The following is a 14,725-nucleotide window of genomic DNA, read 5'->3' on the forward strand; positions in this document are numbered from 1 at the left end:
AGCCCCCTTCGCGTGGCTCCCCGCAAACCTCGGGTCACGGGCAGGGTTACTGCCAGGGACTGCGATCCCAGCTCCTTCCAAACGCTCAATAATAGTTGGTTTGGATGAGTTTCTCTCGGAAACATTCAAACCCAGTGCCTTCCCTGCCACAGCCAGCCTGCTTCCACTTAGCAAACACGGCTATTTTACGCTCTTTGTTTTTAACAGAGCTGGAAATTAATGACAGGGTGTTATTGAATGCTTTTCCCTGCGCGCTGCCATTGCTAACCCCTCCAAACCACGGGGGGGGAAGTTTTTACAGGACCCGCTGAATTGCGGATCGGAGGGGGAATCATTGGAGGTGTCGGGGCTGAGAGGCACCGGCCGGCCTGCACGTGGCACGGGAAGGGTTTGTGGCAGCACAGATCCCTGCAGGGCTGGAGCAGAGCCCGCGTGCGACAGCACCTGGGGACACAGCAGAGGGCTGGGAGGGACGTGCAGGAGAGGAAAAACCAGGCAGGGGTGGGCCGGTGTCACGGCCGCTGCAGCCACGTGGTGGGTCGCATCCTGCCCACGCAGGATTTCAGCAGAGGAAGCACCGGCTGCAAGAGTCACTTGGAATTCAAGCTGCTGCTGGTGGCTCAGAGGGCCGAAGGACGGGAAGGAGCCGGCGGCACGGACACAGGCACGCGGTGGCACAGAGAGGGGACCGCCTGTGCAGCCGGCCCAGGGAAATCACCGGTGGGTCCCAGCTGGCCTCAGGTCTAAGGGGGGAAGCCAGCGGGTTAGCTCGTCTCGGGGAGGTTTTCCGAGAGCCGAAGGCCCTGCTGGCGGAGCGCACAAACCCCGAACCTGTCGGCAGGGACCCTGCTTTGAGGGCTGGGGTGACAGCGGGCAGAAGCGTCCCAGGGGACGCAGCCCGGGGTGTCCTCCAGGAAACAATGGCAGGGTGAAAGGCGGTGAGAGGCATGGGGGGAGCTCTCCAGATCCCAGGAGGAACAGCAGGAAAGGTACCCTCAGACCAGCCCTGCTGGAATCATTTGAAGCAGAGGGATGAGATGGGAGCGGCTGGGAGCGAGGAGGAGGAGGAGGGAGAGGAAGAAGCGTGACGGAGGCAGGGGAAGGAATGACAGCTCTGGAGGCTCGGGGTCAGACAGTTTTAGCCAGCTGCGAGGCTGCTCCGTGGGTGATTAACGCATCACAAGGTCTACGCATGGAAAAAGCTCTCAGGGCCTGTAGCCACCCCCCTCGACCGCCCTGAATTCAGGGCAGCCACTTGTCCGGCCTCGCTTGGAGGTGTCTCAAGAGCCAGGAGCTCCCTCGGAGAGCTCCGGCGTTGCACAACGGGGAGGCTTCCCCTGGCAGCTGGCCTGGCTGCATCTGCTGAGCGAGCTGGCGTTACGCAGCCCAGCCCACAGCCGCTGCCTGCCTCTGTCCTGCCTCTTCCCCGGGCACAAACACCCCTGCTCCCCCCTGCTGCACCCACACCCGCCTCCCTCCCAGCCCGACCCGGGGTGCCCGAGGCCACGGGGAGCCCCACGGGGCCGTGCCGGGTGCTCCTATGGGGCTGGCAGCGGCTCCACGGGCAGAGCATCCTCCGCCTGCTCACGGGGACGGGCAGCATCCCATGCCCCAACCAAATATTTCCACACCCCTGCAGGATCAGGCTCATTTTTGGTGTTTTTTAGCCTGGTGGACGGGTGCCGGGTGCTCTCCTGCCACCACCAGGAGCCGAGGCCGTGAGCCTGGAGCAACGTCCCGGCCGTTTTTCTCCGTGTCCCTGCAGCTGGCACAGCAGCTTGCATTTGCACAGCTGTTCCTCTAACCAAATATTTGAACATTAGCTCTTTTTTTTTTTTTTTCCATTATTAATTTTATGTGGCCTGGGGCAAGAATTAAAATAATCACGGCCCTTCCTGCTGCTTCTCCCCACCACCCCCCGGCTCTGGCCGCACTTGTGCTTTGGCTCCCACGGCGTTTGCTGCACGCCGGGTTATGCAAACAGGCTGCACACTTCTCCGCGGCCACGATTTACCATGAGGGCCACACAGCAAAGTTTCAAACTAAGCCTCAAAATCTCTCTCTTTCTTTTTTTTTTTTTTTTATCCCTCCACCTTTTCTTTATTTTTTAACCCTTCCTGGGGCCGGAGCCCCTTCAGCCCTCAATACTGCCTTTCTCTCGCCAGTCAATGGGGCATTATGAGCAGGGGAATTATTGAAAGCAGAACTCCCAGGCTTTACAATGGGAGCTCTGTGCGAGGCAAATATTGCACAATCTGTTTGCACGCCACGGGCTCGCTGCCCTTCCCCCTCGGCAGCCCCGCTCCCGGCTCACGCCTCGGCCTCTGGCCCTCCGAAACGGGCCCTGGGAGCGAGAAATAGGAAAGGTTTTTAATAAGTCCCCTCTCTCCTCCTTCAGAGCAAGGCTTTTGACCTAACAGGGCATCGGGGGCCGTGCCTGGCCTCGGAAAACACAGCCCGGCGCTGCCGTCTCTTAGATGTTTAAGGGTTTCCGCTCTCCCCGGCCAACGTGTGATGCATTTGCTTTTTTATTGGCACGATGAAAGAGTTGAGGCAAGTCTGGAAAAGAAGCGAGCAGTCCTGAGAAAGGAGAGAGCTTGTTATTTTGTCTAGAGGGGGGGGGAAAAAAGGATCAGAGGGCGGCACGGCCGGGCGATTTGGGGGCTCGGTGGGAGCGGGGCGGGCAGGAGGCCGGGGGGCTGGGAGCCAGAGCTCTCCTGTGAGCTGCTTTGCAAAGAGAAAATCTCAGAAGTGTTCGGCTGTTGGGAGAGGGGTGTCAATAAAGAGCCCTCTGAGAGAGGGGTGAGAGGCTTCCAACAGCTGCCGCCCTGCAGGGAGCTTTCCCTGCTTGCTGGGGAGCCGGCAGGGGACAGGGCTGGGGCCAAACCATCGACCTGGAGAGCCTCAGAGAGGCTCCAAAGGTCCTGCTGCTGGCCAGGGGACGGATCACACTCCTGTCCTTGTCTTTTCCAAGCCTCTTTGCTCCTCTTGTGTCTGATCACCCAGAGGACCTTCCCCTCCTTCGTGCACAGTGGGCAGGTGGCACTTCTGCCTCCTCCCCGCCGGCCCCCAGAGCACATTTTTGGGGTGGGATGTGCCGGCATGCTTTATCCTCCCAAGTGCTCCTCTCCGTGCCAGCACATCCCACCCCGAGCCCAGCAGCTCCCTGCCTCCGGCCACCGATTCCCCGGCAGCAGCCGCTGCGGCGAGGCCTCGACCGGATCACAGGCAGCGGCCTGGGCCTGCGGGAACCCGGAGGTTTTTAACACACGCCATAATTTGCTCCCTGGAAGCTGGAGCCAGGGGAGGAGGAGGAAACGGCAAATCTGCACTGGCTCCTGCTTGTGCAGCCCTCGGCATTGCTAAAGCCACGGGGCTGGCTGCAGCGATGCGCGCCCCGAAGGCGCAGGGAGCAGCAGGTTATCGGGCACAGAGGAATCCCAGGGGGACAGCGTCGGCCGTGGCAGGGCTCAGCGACGCCTTCGGATCTTGTTTTGGAGCCACATGGACTTTTTCGGTGCCCTGCCTGCCTCCGTGCCCCTGGAGCAGTTGAAAATCACCCTCATCAAGACGCGCTCGGAAGCCTCGGCACAATACTAAAGCCTTTTCTAACGCAAACCCCGGCCTCTCGCACACATGTTGGGCTTGGCCAGGGTTTGTTCCTGATCAAAATGCTGCTGCTCCCCTTGCTCCTGAAACGAGAAATAAAAGCTCTAAATACGAGTCAGCTTGTCTCGGGCTAAGGAATTTTTCTTCCATTTTTGGTCCCCGATGGTACATTTCAGCGATTCTGCGAATTCTCTCGTGAAATGAGTTACACACGTTCCTGCTCGTGTTTGCTTTCTTCCTTCCCCTTCCTCCGGTAGCCTCCAGCCCACCGGCCCCGCTCCTTGCTCCGACATTTGTCCCCTCGGCTCACCCCAGCGCTCGGTGAGCCGCAGCTCGCCGCCTTCTCCTCTCCTCCCCTCCCGACTGCCGTGCTCGCTTTGAGGAGCTGACGAGCTGGAGAGGAGCCCGCGGGTTTGGCACTGCTCCTTCCTTCCCATGCCTTATGGCTTGCTTTCCACACCGCCTGGGTGCTCTCCCTCCTCCTTCTGCCCCCGGCCCTCAGTTTCCAGACCCCAAATCCAGCCCCCTGTGGGCAAGGTGCCCCCCGCTGCCGCTTCCCAGCCCCGGGGCTCTCTAGGGAGGTCCCAGCTGATGGGAACCAGATCTGGAGGTGGGGAACATCCCTGCGTGGGGCAGTTTGGGATGGAAAGCTAGAGGCCCCCCGGGCAGGTGGGTTTGTGCCTCATCCCATCAGCTCCCGGGGCTCAAGCTCCTTGGGTTGATACCAACCTGCCCTCGCTACCCCCCAGAAGGGGGAACTTCACCTACCAGAATAACCCCCCCAAAACAGCAGTTCCCTTGCCTCCAAGGGCCCCCTTTGAAGCAGAGAAGGTCCCGAGGCGGCGGAAGGAAGGATTTAAGCGTTTAGCATAGCTGGTTTCTGGCAGCGCTGCCGCCTGACCCCGACGTTGGCTTTCCCAACCTATTGCTTTTGGACTCCCGCACCTTCATTCCTGACGCGGCTTGCCGTGGGATACACAGAAGCTCCTCACTCCTCAAAGCACGCAAGGCGTCGGCTCCAACCTCCCCCTGGCTCGCTAAGAAGGAGCGATTCTTCCCGGCACCGCCTGGGCACGGCCGGGGGCACCTCTGTCCCCGGTGCCCCCCGCTCCCTTCCCCAGCTCCTGAGGGCCGGGCGGCCCCCGGATCCATCCTTCCTTTCCCTTCCGCCTCCCCTTTCAGGTTCGGGCTCTTCAAAGGCTGCGGTGGGTTTGGGCTGGCAGGAGATGCGAGGGCCGGCAGCAGGATGCCTCCAGGCTCCGCTCCCCGCCAGGGCGCAGCAAAGGAGGGACGCAAAACCCTCAACACCCCCTGACTCCGGTGCCTGCTGGAGACAAGGAGCCCTTTCTTGCCCAGGGAGCTCACAGCAGGATGGCCCCATCGCCCTGCTTGTTTATACCCCCAGCCCCTTCAGAGCAAGGAAAACACACCTGCCTCCAGCCGGGCTTGCACCTGTAACCCATTAGGGCGAGCGGTGCCTGTTTACCCAGGGTTTGTTCCCAAAGGGTTGTGCTCCCTGCTGGCAGGGGACAAGGGACGGCTGGGGAGCGATGTCCCGAAGCACAAAGCTGGCCCCAGACACGTTGTGGTGGCTGCAAGAGGCACTGAGGGTCCCCTGCCCGCCCCGGCCCCACAGGACGCTCGGGGGGAGTGTTCCAGAGCAGGCAAAGAGCCCAATTAAGCAGCACATTAACTTCGTACAAAGGGTATCAATAATCCCACAGAAGAGACAAGAGCTCGCTCTCGCTCAGGATGCCAAGAGCACAAATTGCCTTCTTGTAAGAGAAAGGCTTAATTTCCATAGAACATGACAGATTAGAGTGAGAGTGGGTGGGTCCACTCTATTATTCATCAGCCTTCCCCGCTAACAGGAGGTGGTGTGCTGGCTGCTTTGAAGTTTCTCCGACACGGCCCAGGGTGCCCACAGCCGTTTTAGCGGGGCGGAAGGCAGGATCCCAGAGCTTCCAGAGCCCGCGTTCCCCTCTGCCCCGTAACGCAGCCACCTCGCTGCCGCTTCCCCAGCATGAGCCGGAGCAGGAGGTCCCGGTGAGACCCCGAGACCTGCCTGGGTGCCGGACCTCAGCCAGGGGCGAGGAGGCTGCCCCAAAACTCCTGCCCTACGACTAGTGCCAGAGCCTCCTTTCCTAGCTGTGCAGTGAGCTCCGTCAGCGAAGGCAGCCTGGAGTAAATTTCGGAGGCCGGATTCTTCCCTCCCGAATGGGAACCAGACCAAAACAATAATAAGAAAACCAAGTTTCCATCAGCTGAGTTTACCAGGGAACGCGCTGGAGGATTTCACAGAAATGGAAAGCTCCAGGAGGGATTTTTTCAGCACGTTTCCCTTGCAGCTGAGCTCTGCAGGGCGAGATTTGTACACGGAAGGACGGGCTGTGGGGCGGCCCCTCGCAGAGCAGTGGGTCGGGGTGAGCTTTATTTGTTTGAGTCCACCCCAGCCTTGTCCCCAGTGCTGTCCCGAGGGACACACACGACACAGATGAGGCACTGGTCCCTGTGGTGCCGTGGTGCAGCAGGCAGGAGGGCTCTGGCCGTGCCTCCCCCAGGCCTTTGGGGCCACAGGGAAGCCCACTGAACCCTTTAAGGGGATCAGAGGGGAGGGGATGCATCGTCTCCTGCACTGCTGGAGGTGGAAAATCCCTATTATTAGCCCTCGGGTATGTTTTCCTGGAGATCTTTACTAGAAACAAATCCCCTAGAAGTACGTGAAGTTTCCCCAGACCCTATAAACCTGCACACGGTTAGGGTCAGGCGCCCCTGCTGCCCAGCCCGCAGAAGACCAAACCCCATTTTGGGGAGGGGGCTGGAAGCCAAGTGGGGTGCAGCCTGGGCTTTCTCCCTCTCCGAGGCCTCGGGGTGGATGTGTGGGACACTCTGGGGGACACGGGGCACCCTGAGAGCCACGGGCTCGGGGCTGCCACCAGGAGCTGAAGCTGGGCTGAGCTGGAGCTGAGCTGACGGGAGGCCTGGCACCGAAGCACGGCAGGATCTGGAGCGCCGTATTTCGAGCCCACCCATCAGCATCGGGGGTTTTCTGCTCCCAGCCACAGGCGTAACTTACAGGGTGGCTGTCGGGAGGCTGAGAGTACCTATATCACTGCTGCAGAGGGTGATTCATTATTACCCGCAGTAATCCAGAAGCTATACAAAACTGCTAATAATAGGCCTTCAAAACCGACATTTTAGTCGAGATAAAAAATGACTGGAACGGAATCCAACCATGCTTCGCTAAAACTATAAATGGAAAGGTATTGCCCGTGTTCGGCTCCCAGAAACACGGCGCTAAGCGAAAGCAGGGGACGGAGCTCAGCCCCAGGACCCCAGTCGGGCTGGCACTGGGATCCCGCCCCAAACGGGAGAAGTGAGCGTGGCACGGGCAGAAAGCGCCTCCCGATGCACCCGGTATCACAGTACTGGCACAGATCCCGAACTCCGGGGCTTTGGGGAAGGGGTAAGCACGAGCAGGGGTTTTGGAGCCGCTCCTCGTGGCGGGCTGCGGGCCGGCACCCGCGGGGCTGCCCGAGCCCAGCCTCCCGCTGCAGGCCGCGGGTGCACGGCCCGGCAGGGACCGCGGTCCTGCTCGGCACCGTTTATTTCACGCCGCCGCCGTGCGAGAAGATGCAGAGTTGCTAGGTGACAGGAGCCGAGCACGGAAAACGCGGGGAGCATCTGCGCAGGTCGGCCCCGGGACGGCCGGGGGCAGGGGACGGATCCTGCGGGGGGCAGCGGGGGTGCTGGGAGCCCTGGGGGTGCCCGCGAGCCTCCCTCCACCTGGGGCCGGGGCTCCTCGCCCCACCAGCCCCAACTTTCTCTCCCTTGCGGTTCCCGCACTCCTGCTGCCTGCCCTGCTGGGAAATATCTCCTCACCGTCAGCTAGGCCAACAAAACGTGCTGAGCGCGCCCCACGGAGCTCGGTGTCCCCCCCCCCCCCCCCGTCCTCTCCCCACCACGGGCTCGTCCCAAGCAGCACCGCCGCGGCCAGGGCCTCGAAAATCCCCCTGCCATTAACACCAGGCGCTGCGACACACAGCGCGGCGCCCGCGCGGCCAAAGTCAACACGAAATGTGCCGGGGGTTTTTGCGGGACTGAGGGCAGCTTAACGGCCGACGCCGGGGGCAGGTTTACTGTCCCCAGTTTTCGCCGAGGGCCGTAAAACTCGGCGCGGTGCGGCCTGGTCGTTAACATCGGCCGTGGGCTTTCAAGGTCCTGGCCGGGGAAGCGGCAGCAGGCGTTTCTGCCTGCTGCTTTGGGGCTGTTGGTAAGCACGGGGGCAGCAGCCTTGTTTGCAGTGTAACCAGCCCCTCTTTCATCTTCCCAGCCCTGCCCGCAGACGGAGGCGATGTTTTCTCCCTCCTCCTCCCCGGGGAAGTCTTTATAGCAGATCCCGGGCACGGGCGAGGAAAGGTGGGGTTTCGCCCCACCTCTGCCCACTTCCCCACCGCCGCTCCTGGGGGGCTGGAAGAGAAGGAGCCTTTCTTTATGTTTTTTTCCTACTGAATCACGAGGCCTTTCGCACTGACCACTTTAAATGAAACCAGACTGTTTAGTCCAAACGATTACTCATGAGCAGCGTCTAATTAGCTCTAGTATTTAAAGAGAAAATAGAAAAATCTCCTTGGGGCCTACGCTCCACGGAGGAGCTGCCTGTCCCATGCACTCCCTCGGGGTGCGATCAGCCCCTGCTCCACCTGAGCAAAGGCACCTGAGTCCAGGCGGTGCACGCCTCCCTTTTCAGAGCAGGTTTTTTTTTTTTTTTTTTTTTTTTCCCTCGTCCTTCTATCAATCAAGGATGGGAGCGAGGGGATCTGCAAGTGCACCTCCCCGTGTGTGCCCTATGGAAACGCTCGTGTGGCAGAACCAGAGGAGCCCAAAGCTCCGTGGGAAAGCAGTGACCGGCCCTGGAGGGCCAGCAGCAGGCTGCTCCCCGCCCGGCAGCAGATAAGATCAGGGCCTGGCACGGGCCGCCCTCCTGCCGGCTTTTTTTCCACGCGATGAGGTTACGAGGAGCTGGCCGGAGCTCCTCGCCGGAGATGCCGCCAAGCCTACACCCGCTGCCTGGCCTCCTGGGACGCTGGAGGAGGAGACTCGGCCTTGGAGGAGTCCCAGAGCGCGTTAATCTTGTCTGGGACGGTGCCTCGGGCTGTTGGGACAGGCGGGCGATGCTCCAGGAGCACTCGGGGCAGATCAGCGTGCAGGAAGCCCCGTGCTCCCCGCCCGCATCGCACCATGGGGAAGAGGGGACAGGCACGGGCAGCGGGGACCACTGCTTGCCCTGGGGGTCCCCGTGGGACCGAAGCACCACGAGAAGCCCAAGAGCATGGGCACGGCCGTGGCTGCAGCCTGTGCAGGGTGACAGCCCGGCCTGGGCTCTGCTGATGTGCCCGGGACGAGCCACCCAGGGCACTGGGGTACCCCGGTCACCGAGCTGCCTGCGTCCCAGCCCCGTCTGAGCCCGGGTGGCTCCTCCGCCAAGCCGTGTCCCCAGGTCCCAGCGTCTTCCCTGCAGGCAGCCAGGAGGTGTAAGGCAGGCTGGCTTTGGCCACTTGCTGAGGAGCCGCTCTCCGTTCTTCAGCAGCGCTCTTTGGGAGCATTCCCCTCGTTTGGCGACCGGACCGTTTTGCTGATGCCAGCACCGATGCTAACTGAAGCCAGGTGGAAAAAGAAAAAAAAAAAGTCCTCAGCTTCTCAGTACTAGGATCTCATTTCCAGCCAGCATTCCCTCGGACTGAGGACTCCAGCAAGGATTTTCCAAGAGCCTCAGGTCACCCGATCCCAGCTAGGTCCCCAGGGTGGGCCGCTGTCCTGTGCCAGCTGGGGACATCCCCGGGTTTGTCCAGGGCCACCGCAGCACAGGATGGGACTTTGTCACCCTCTTGTGGCTGACGGGCTTGCTGTGGCTTTGAGGTGTCCCCAGGCAGGGCCCCTGCTCCAGGGGTGGCTGGGGAGCGCCTTGAGCCTGGCCCAAAGTGGGGGCTCCATGCTCCGAGGGGGCTCGGGAGGGTGCTCACCTTGGGGAGCCCTGGGGCATCACCTCTGCCCGGCTCTCCACACCGCACCCGCCTGCCACCTGAGCTGTGTCTTGATAGCAATTGCTTGCCCATCGGGTTTAACACTGGCCAAGGAAGCCTTCCCCTGGTTCAGATAGCCCATGGCACGCTGCTGCGCTCCCAGGCAGAGGCCAGGAAATGTGCCCGCGATCCGCTTGGATTGGGTTGCTTTAAGAGGCTCCCTCCTCCCCGGTTTAGGTGGCTGGAAATCTCCCACCCCATTCCCAACCCACTCAACGCTCGGCTAGGAAATCAGGCCACACCAGCCTCAAAGAGAGAGGGAGAGTCATTCAGCTTTATCTGAAAGCCATTTCAAGTATGTCCAGATTCCTAAAGAAACTTGGATAAAACCCCAGAGATTAATAACAGTGCAGGGCTTTTTGGATGCGAGGGCTTTGTCTGCTTCCAAGAGAAACATATATATGTGCTTCGGTGGAATCTCTGTGTATATTTTTTTGGCAGAAAGGCCAGAATAAATCCCTTTGCTGCAGTAACCCTCAAGCAAGATAAGGCAGGGATCTCTCTGCAGTCCCCCTGTACTATTGTCACAGGCAGATAGCAGGCGGCCCTCGCTGCGCTGTCCCCTCGGAAGGGCAGGGAGGATGGGGACTGTCACTGCTGCGGGAGCCCACGCTGTCGGGAGGGTGCAGATCCAAGCCGTGTCCCACCGCCCAGGTCACTTCTGCACGAGCTGCAGACCAAGAGCTGGAGCTACCTGGAGAGAGAAGGGGACAGGATCAGCCGAGCCTCCAGCGCGGGTTGGTGACGGGTGGGGTGATCCACGAAAATCCCGTTTCCCCAGCTCAGATCCTAAACACAACGTGGTCAGTTTGAGGGCACACGACAGCCAGTGATCAGTGGGGTCAAGGCACCTCTGTGCCTCGTGGCGTGCATCCACCACGGCCCCTTTCCCTTGGCAGGACGGGAGCAGGGAGCAGCGGTATGGCCAGAGAGGCTGCAGACAGCTGCCAGTTGTTCCTGCGAGAAGCCTGAGCTTTTCTGGTACATCAAAATCACTCTGGAGAACGTGGCTGGAGCCAGCGGGGGGCTCTGACCCACCAGAGCTCGCCCAGTAAGAGAAAGACCTCCTTGTGCTGGGAGGAGGGGGACATGGCCCGCCGCTCTACGAGGCACGGCTCGGAGATGGAGCCTGCAGGAGCCTACCCTGAACGTGCCGTCATTTGGTCATGGGGAGCTCGCCACGGGGAGGCCGTGCTCCTCACAGCCCTTCGGAGCACTGCCTCGTCCTCCCGAGGCCAGGGCAAGACATGTATGGAAAGAAGAGGGTCCGCCGTGACTGTCCGGAGCACTACGGCGTCTGGCAGCCGTCCACCCCCCTCCCTTAACCACTGTGGCTTTTCCCATCTTAACGAGCAGGGAAAGCAATCACCGTAACGAATGTCTCTAAAGCTCTCACCACGGCACTCAGGATGTGCTGAACGAAATAAACACACGTCAAGAGCTCCTTAATGGCCCTCTCGGCGTTCCCAGCGGCCATGGTCAGGCACGAGAGTGACCGGGAAGGGATGCTAATGTACAAAGCAGAAACACCGGGTAAGAGAGGGCTGGATTCTCACCTCCTGCTTTCCCCCGAGTCGAGGACAGCCCTCCGTACCTCTGTGGCTCCGTGCTGGCACGTGGCTGTGCCCACGCCAGGGCAGTGGGACACGGTGATGTCCCCAGGAGCACCCTTCCCTGCGTGACCCGAGCAATCGCACCCCTTCCTCTGCCTCCCAGCCTCCCAGACACCATTCGCTGTGGGATCTCAAAGCAAATCCATGGGAGGCAGGTGCCGGCTATGGGCAGGGATTTGGGGACAGACCCCGGGGCCAGGCAGGACTGACCACCCGAGGGTGAGGTTATACGATGCAGCCAAGCTAACGGGGCAGCTCGCTGCTGAAAAAAACAGGGGAGCGAGCTCAGGGCGGTTGGAAGAGCAGTGAGCCATGGTGCAGGGCAGCAGCACGTCGGGAGCACGCAGCCCCTCGCCCTGACGGAGCCAGGACTGCTCCTGCCCAAGCACCCCCACACAGTCCCCATTTCTTCCCCCTCCACCCTCAGCCGCGTGGTCCCGCTCCCTCCTTCCCCTCCTCTTCCTGCTTTTGACATAAGTTAAATCAGCAAAGGAGGCCTGGAGGGGGGAAAAACAATCCCCCAAACCCCAGGCTTCGCGAAGGCAAACACGGCCCCTCTCCCTCTCCTTCCAGGTAGAGCTGCTGAAACCTGGATAAACACGGCCGGGCTGCCGGGCTGTTGGTGTTGGCCCCGCTGCGCCCCGGGGCTGCCAGGCCCTTTAACGAGGATAACGCTCACAAAGCAGCCCCGAGCAGCAGCCTGGGTGAAAGCAGGGGTGGGATGTGGGCTGATTAATACTGACAACCCTTCTGCTTGCTCCAGCAACGCGTATTAGAGCTAATACAGACACGAGAAATTAAACGGCTTAATGCTACCGGCTTCTCAGTGCCAGCGCCGAGTATCTGCCATGCCAGGAGCCACGCAGGCAGTTAGACATACCCAGAGATGTATTTCCAATCTAGATTGTTAAAATTAAGCATATTGCAACCAAATTTTAATGTCACGTCTTCTGCTCGTTGGAGTTCTCAAATCTGTTCTTGCAGCTACCCAAATTAAAAGGCTGCTTTATGTTCTGCAGGCTGAGGGGTGACTTTTTTCCACACTTAATTAGTTAGAAACTAACAGGGCTGGGTCACTACGGGTTTGGGTCATGGAGCTGCTGGGATATGTGTGTGTATATATATATCTTTTCGCTTCTGAGCTGCTGTTTCTCATCTGGCTGCAGGCTGCCCGCCACTGAGTCAATATTATTTGATGCCTGCCTGATCGCTTGGCTGAAACGATCCCATCTTCCCGAGCAAACCCCCGGCGACAGGGAACCACATCACAGAAACCACCGGCAGACCTGGCTCTGCGGATCCGGCCCGGCAGCACGGCTGGGGGACGAGGGCTGGGGACACGGCCCCGCTTCCCAAAGGGACCACGGGCGAAGCCGGAGGCGCTGGCGACAGCTCTGCTGTTTCTCCTGATCCCGTTCCTCCCGGGGACAGAGTTCCTGCACCTTGTGCGGAAATCCTATAAGCACAACATGGGAATTTAGTGTAATTTATAACCCCCGGCTACCCGAAGGCAGTGCAGACCAGATGTTTCTAAACTAGCTGCTCTTTCTGCCAACGACAAAGCCCCCCTGGGCTCAGTTTTGACTCCAGAAATGTGGCTGGTTAATTAATTAACGTGACTCGAACGCCCCGGTCCGGGAGGGCACCTGCCACCGGTGTGGACACCTAAATGACCCTGGCTCTGCCCGTAAAACCCGAGGCAGAAAGCTGCTCAAGCGAGGCCGAGCCGCAGCGGGGCCGTGTACACAAAACAATGCCGTGATTCATCTGAGATTGCCATAACCCATCGCGTTTCATCAGGATGCTGTGGCATTTAAAATGGCATTTCCTCCCATCTGTTGCGCATTAGCAGACAAAGAAAAAAGGAGGGGGGGGGGAAGAACAGCATAACAAAGGGGGGAGAAAATGGGATTCCTGAGTCAGGCGGTTTCTGCGGCGGCTCCTCGCCAAGCCCGAGCCCACCCTGTGGGGACGAGGGCAGGGGAATTCACCGCGGACCCCTCTGCCCCCACCGCTCGCCGGGGCCAGGCTGCAGCCCCCGCCGCTCCCCCAGGCATGGCAGCGAGGGCTGCTGACACCCGCGCTGACTCAAAGCCTCGCGGAGCAGCACCTGGCAACCCTCTGCCCGCACACCCCGAGCCGAGCAACGCCAGCTACGGGCTGGCAAACCGGGGGCAGGAGCAAACCAAGTCCCCCGAGCCAGCCGCTGTTGTGGCTTTTATTTTTCCTTGGCCGTTTCCTCTCCTTCTCCTCTCATTTTCCATTGCCTCCTCCCTTCCCTGCCTGATTTTCCCTTGGAAATGAGGATTTTTCCCCATCCCCACTTCTCTCTCTCCTCTAGTTTGGCTTCTGTGCTCCCAGTTCCCCTGCTCCCTGGCCCTTAGCCCTCCTCCCAGCTCTGTCTGTCCCTCTTGCACTGCCCCTGCCCTAACACATCCCCACTCCTGCGACACCCCAGCAGGGAGCACCCGCAGGACCGAGGCACCAGACCAGCCAAGGCAGCGGGTCCCGTGGAGCAGCCGCCCTAGAGATGCTGTGTGAAGCACCCCCGATGATCCTTCCTCTAACGGGGTACAACTTGGGTCACTTTCGTGGCCAGGACCAGTGCTCTGAGTGTGAGACCCATCCGAGCTGCCTGCTGGCAGTGACAACTCCTGTCCCCGGCCACCCAGCCCGCTCCTTGGCTGGGGGACCCTGATGGGGAGCGAGGCAGAAGGAGCAGTGAGATGGGTGAGGCGAGGAGCTGAGAAGCAGGCACAGCACTTCTCCGTCATCTCTGCTCCACCACGCTGTAACCACCAGCAGCAGGAGGCAGAAATGTCCTCAGGCAAAAAGCCTGGGACCCCCGAGCATCTAGACCCCATAGATGCCATGTAACAACCCAGCACCCCCGCGGATCACGGCGTCCCCTCACTTTGCTCAAGGCAACCTTCATTCTCCAGCACCACACGGGCAGAAGCAACGCCTGAAAATTGCCCCCAACTTAGGACCAGATAAAAACATCCAGCCGTGAGAGCACACGTCCCCCACGGCTACATCGCGCTAATGCTGCAAACTTGTAAGAGGACAAATCCCTCAAGCCGCTGCTTGTAGCTTGAGCAGCAGAGAGCAGAAAAGTGTCCCTGCAAGCCCAAGGGTCCAGCAGGCGTGCTCAGAGCCTGTCGGCTCCCACACGGCAGAGGAGGACGGGCAGCGCTTCCAGCTGCTAGCACGCTCCCCGAGCCCGGCTTTGGCCAGGACACAGGCAGTCATTCAGAACGGAATAGGTGCGGACAAGCTTTACCCCAAGCAATCACCAAACAGCACGCGAAAGTGGCAGCGAGCAAAGCTCTCGGCGTTCAGGGCTGAGGGCACGGACGGGGCTGTGCGGTTATTAGCAGACGGAGCTGAGCTGGCTCCCACATTACAGCCGCTTTATCC

Source organism: Anser cygnoides, chromosome 14 (assembly GCF_040182565.1).
Source record: "Anser cygnoides isolate HZ-2024a breed goose chromosome 14, Taihu_goose_T2T_genome, whole genome shotgun sequence".
NCBI lineage: Eukaryota > Metazoa > Chordata > Aves > Anseriformes > Anatidae > Anser > Anser cygnoides.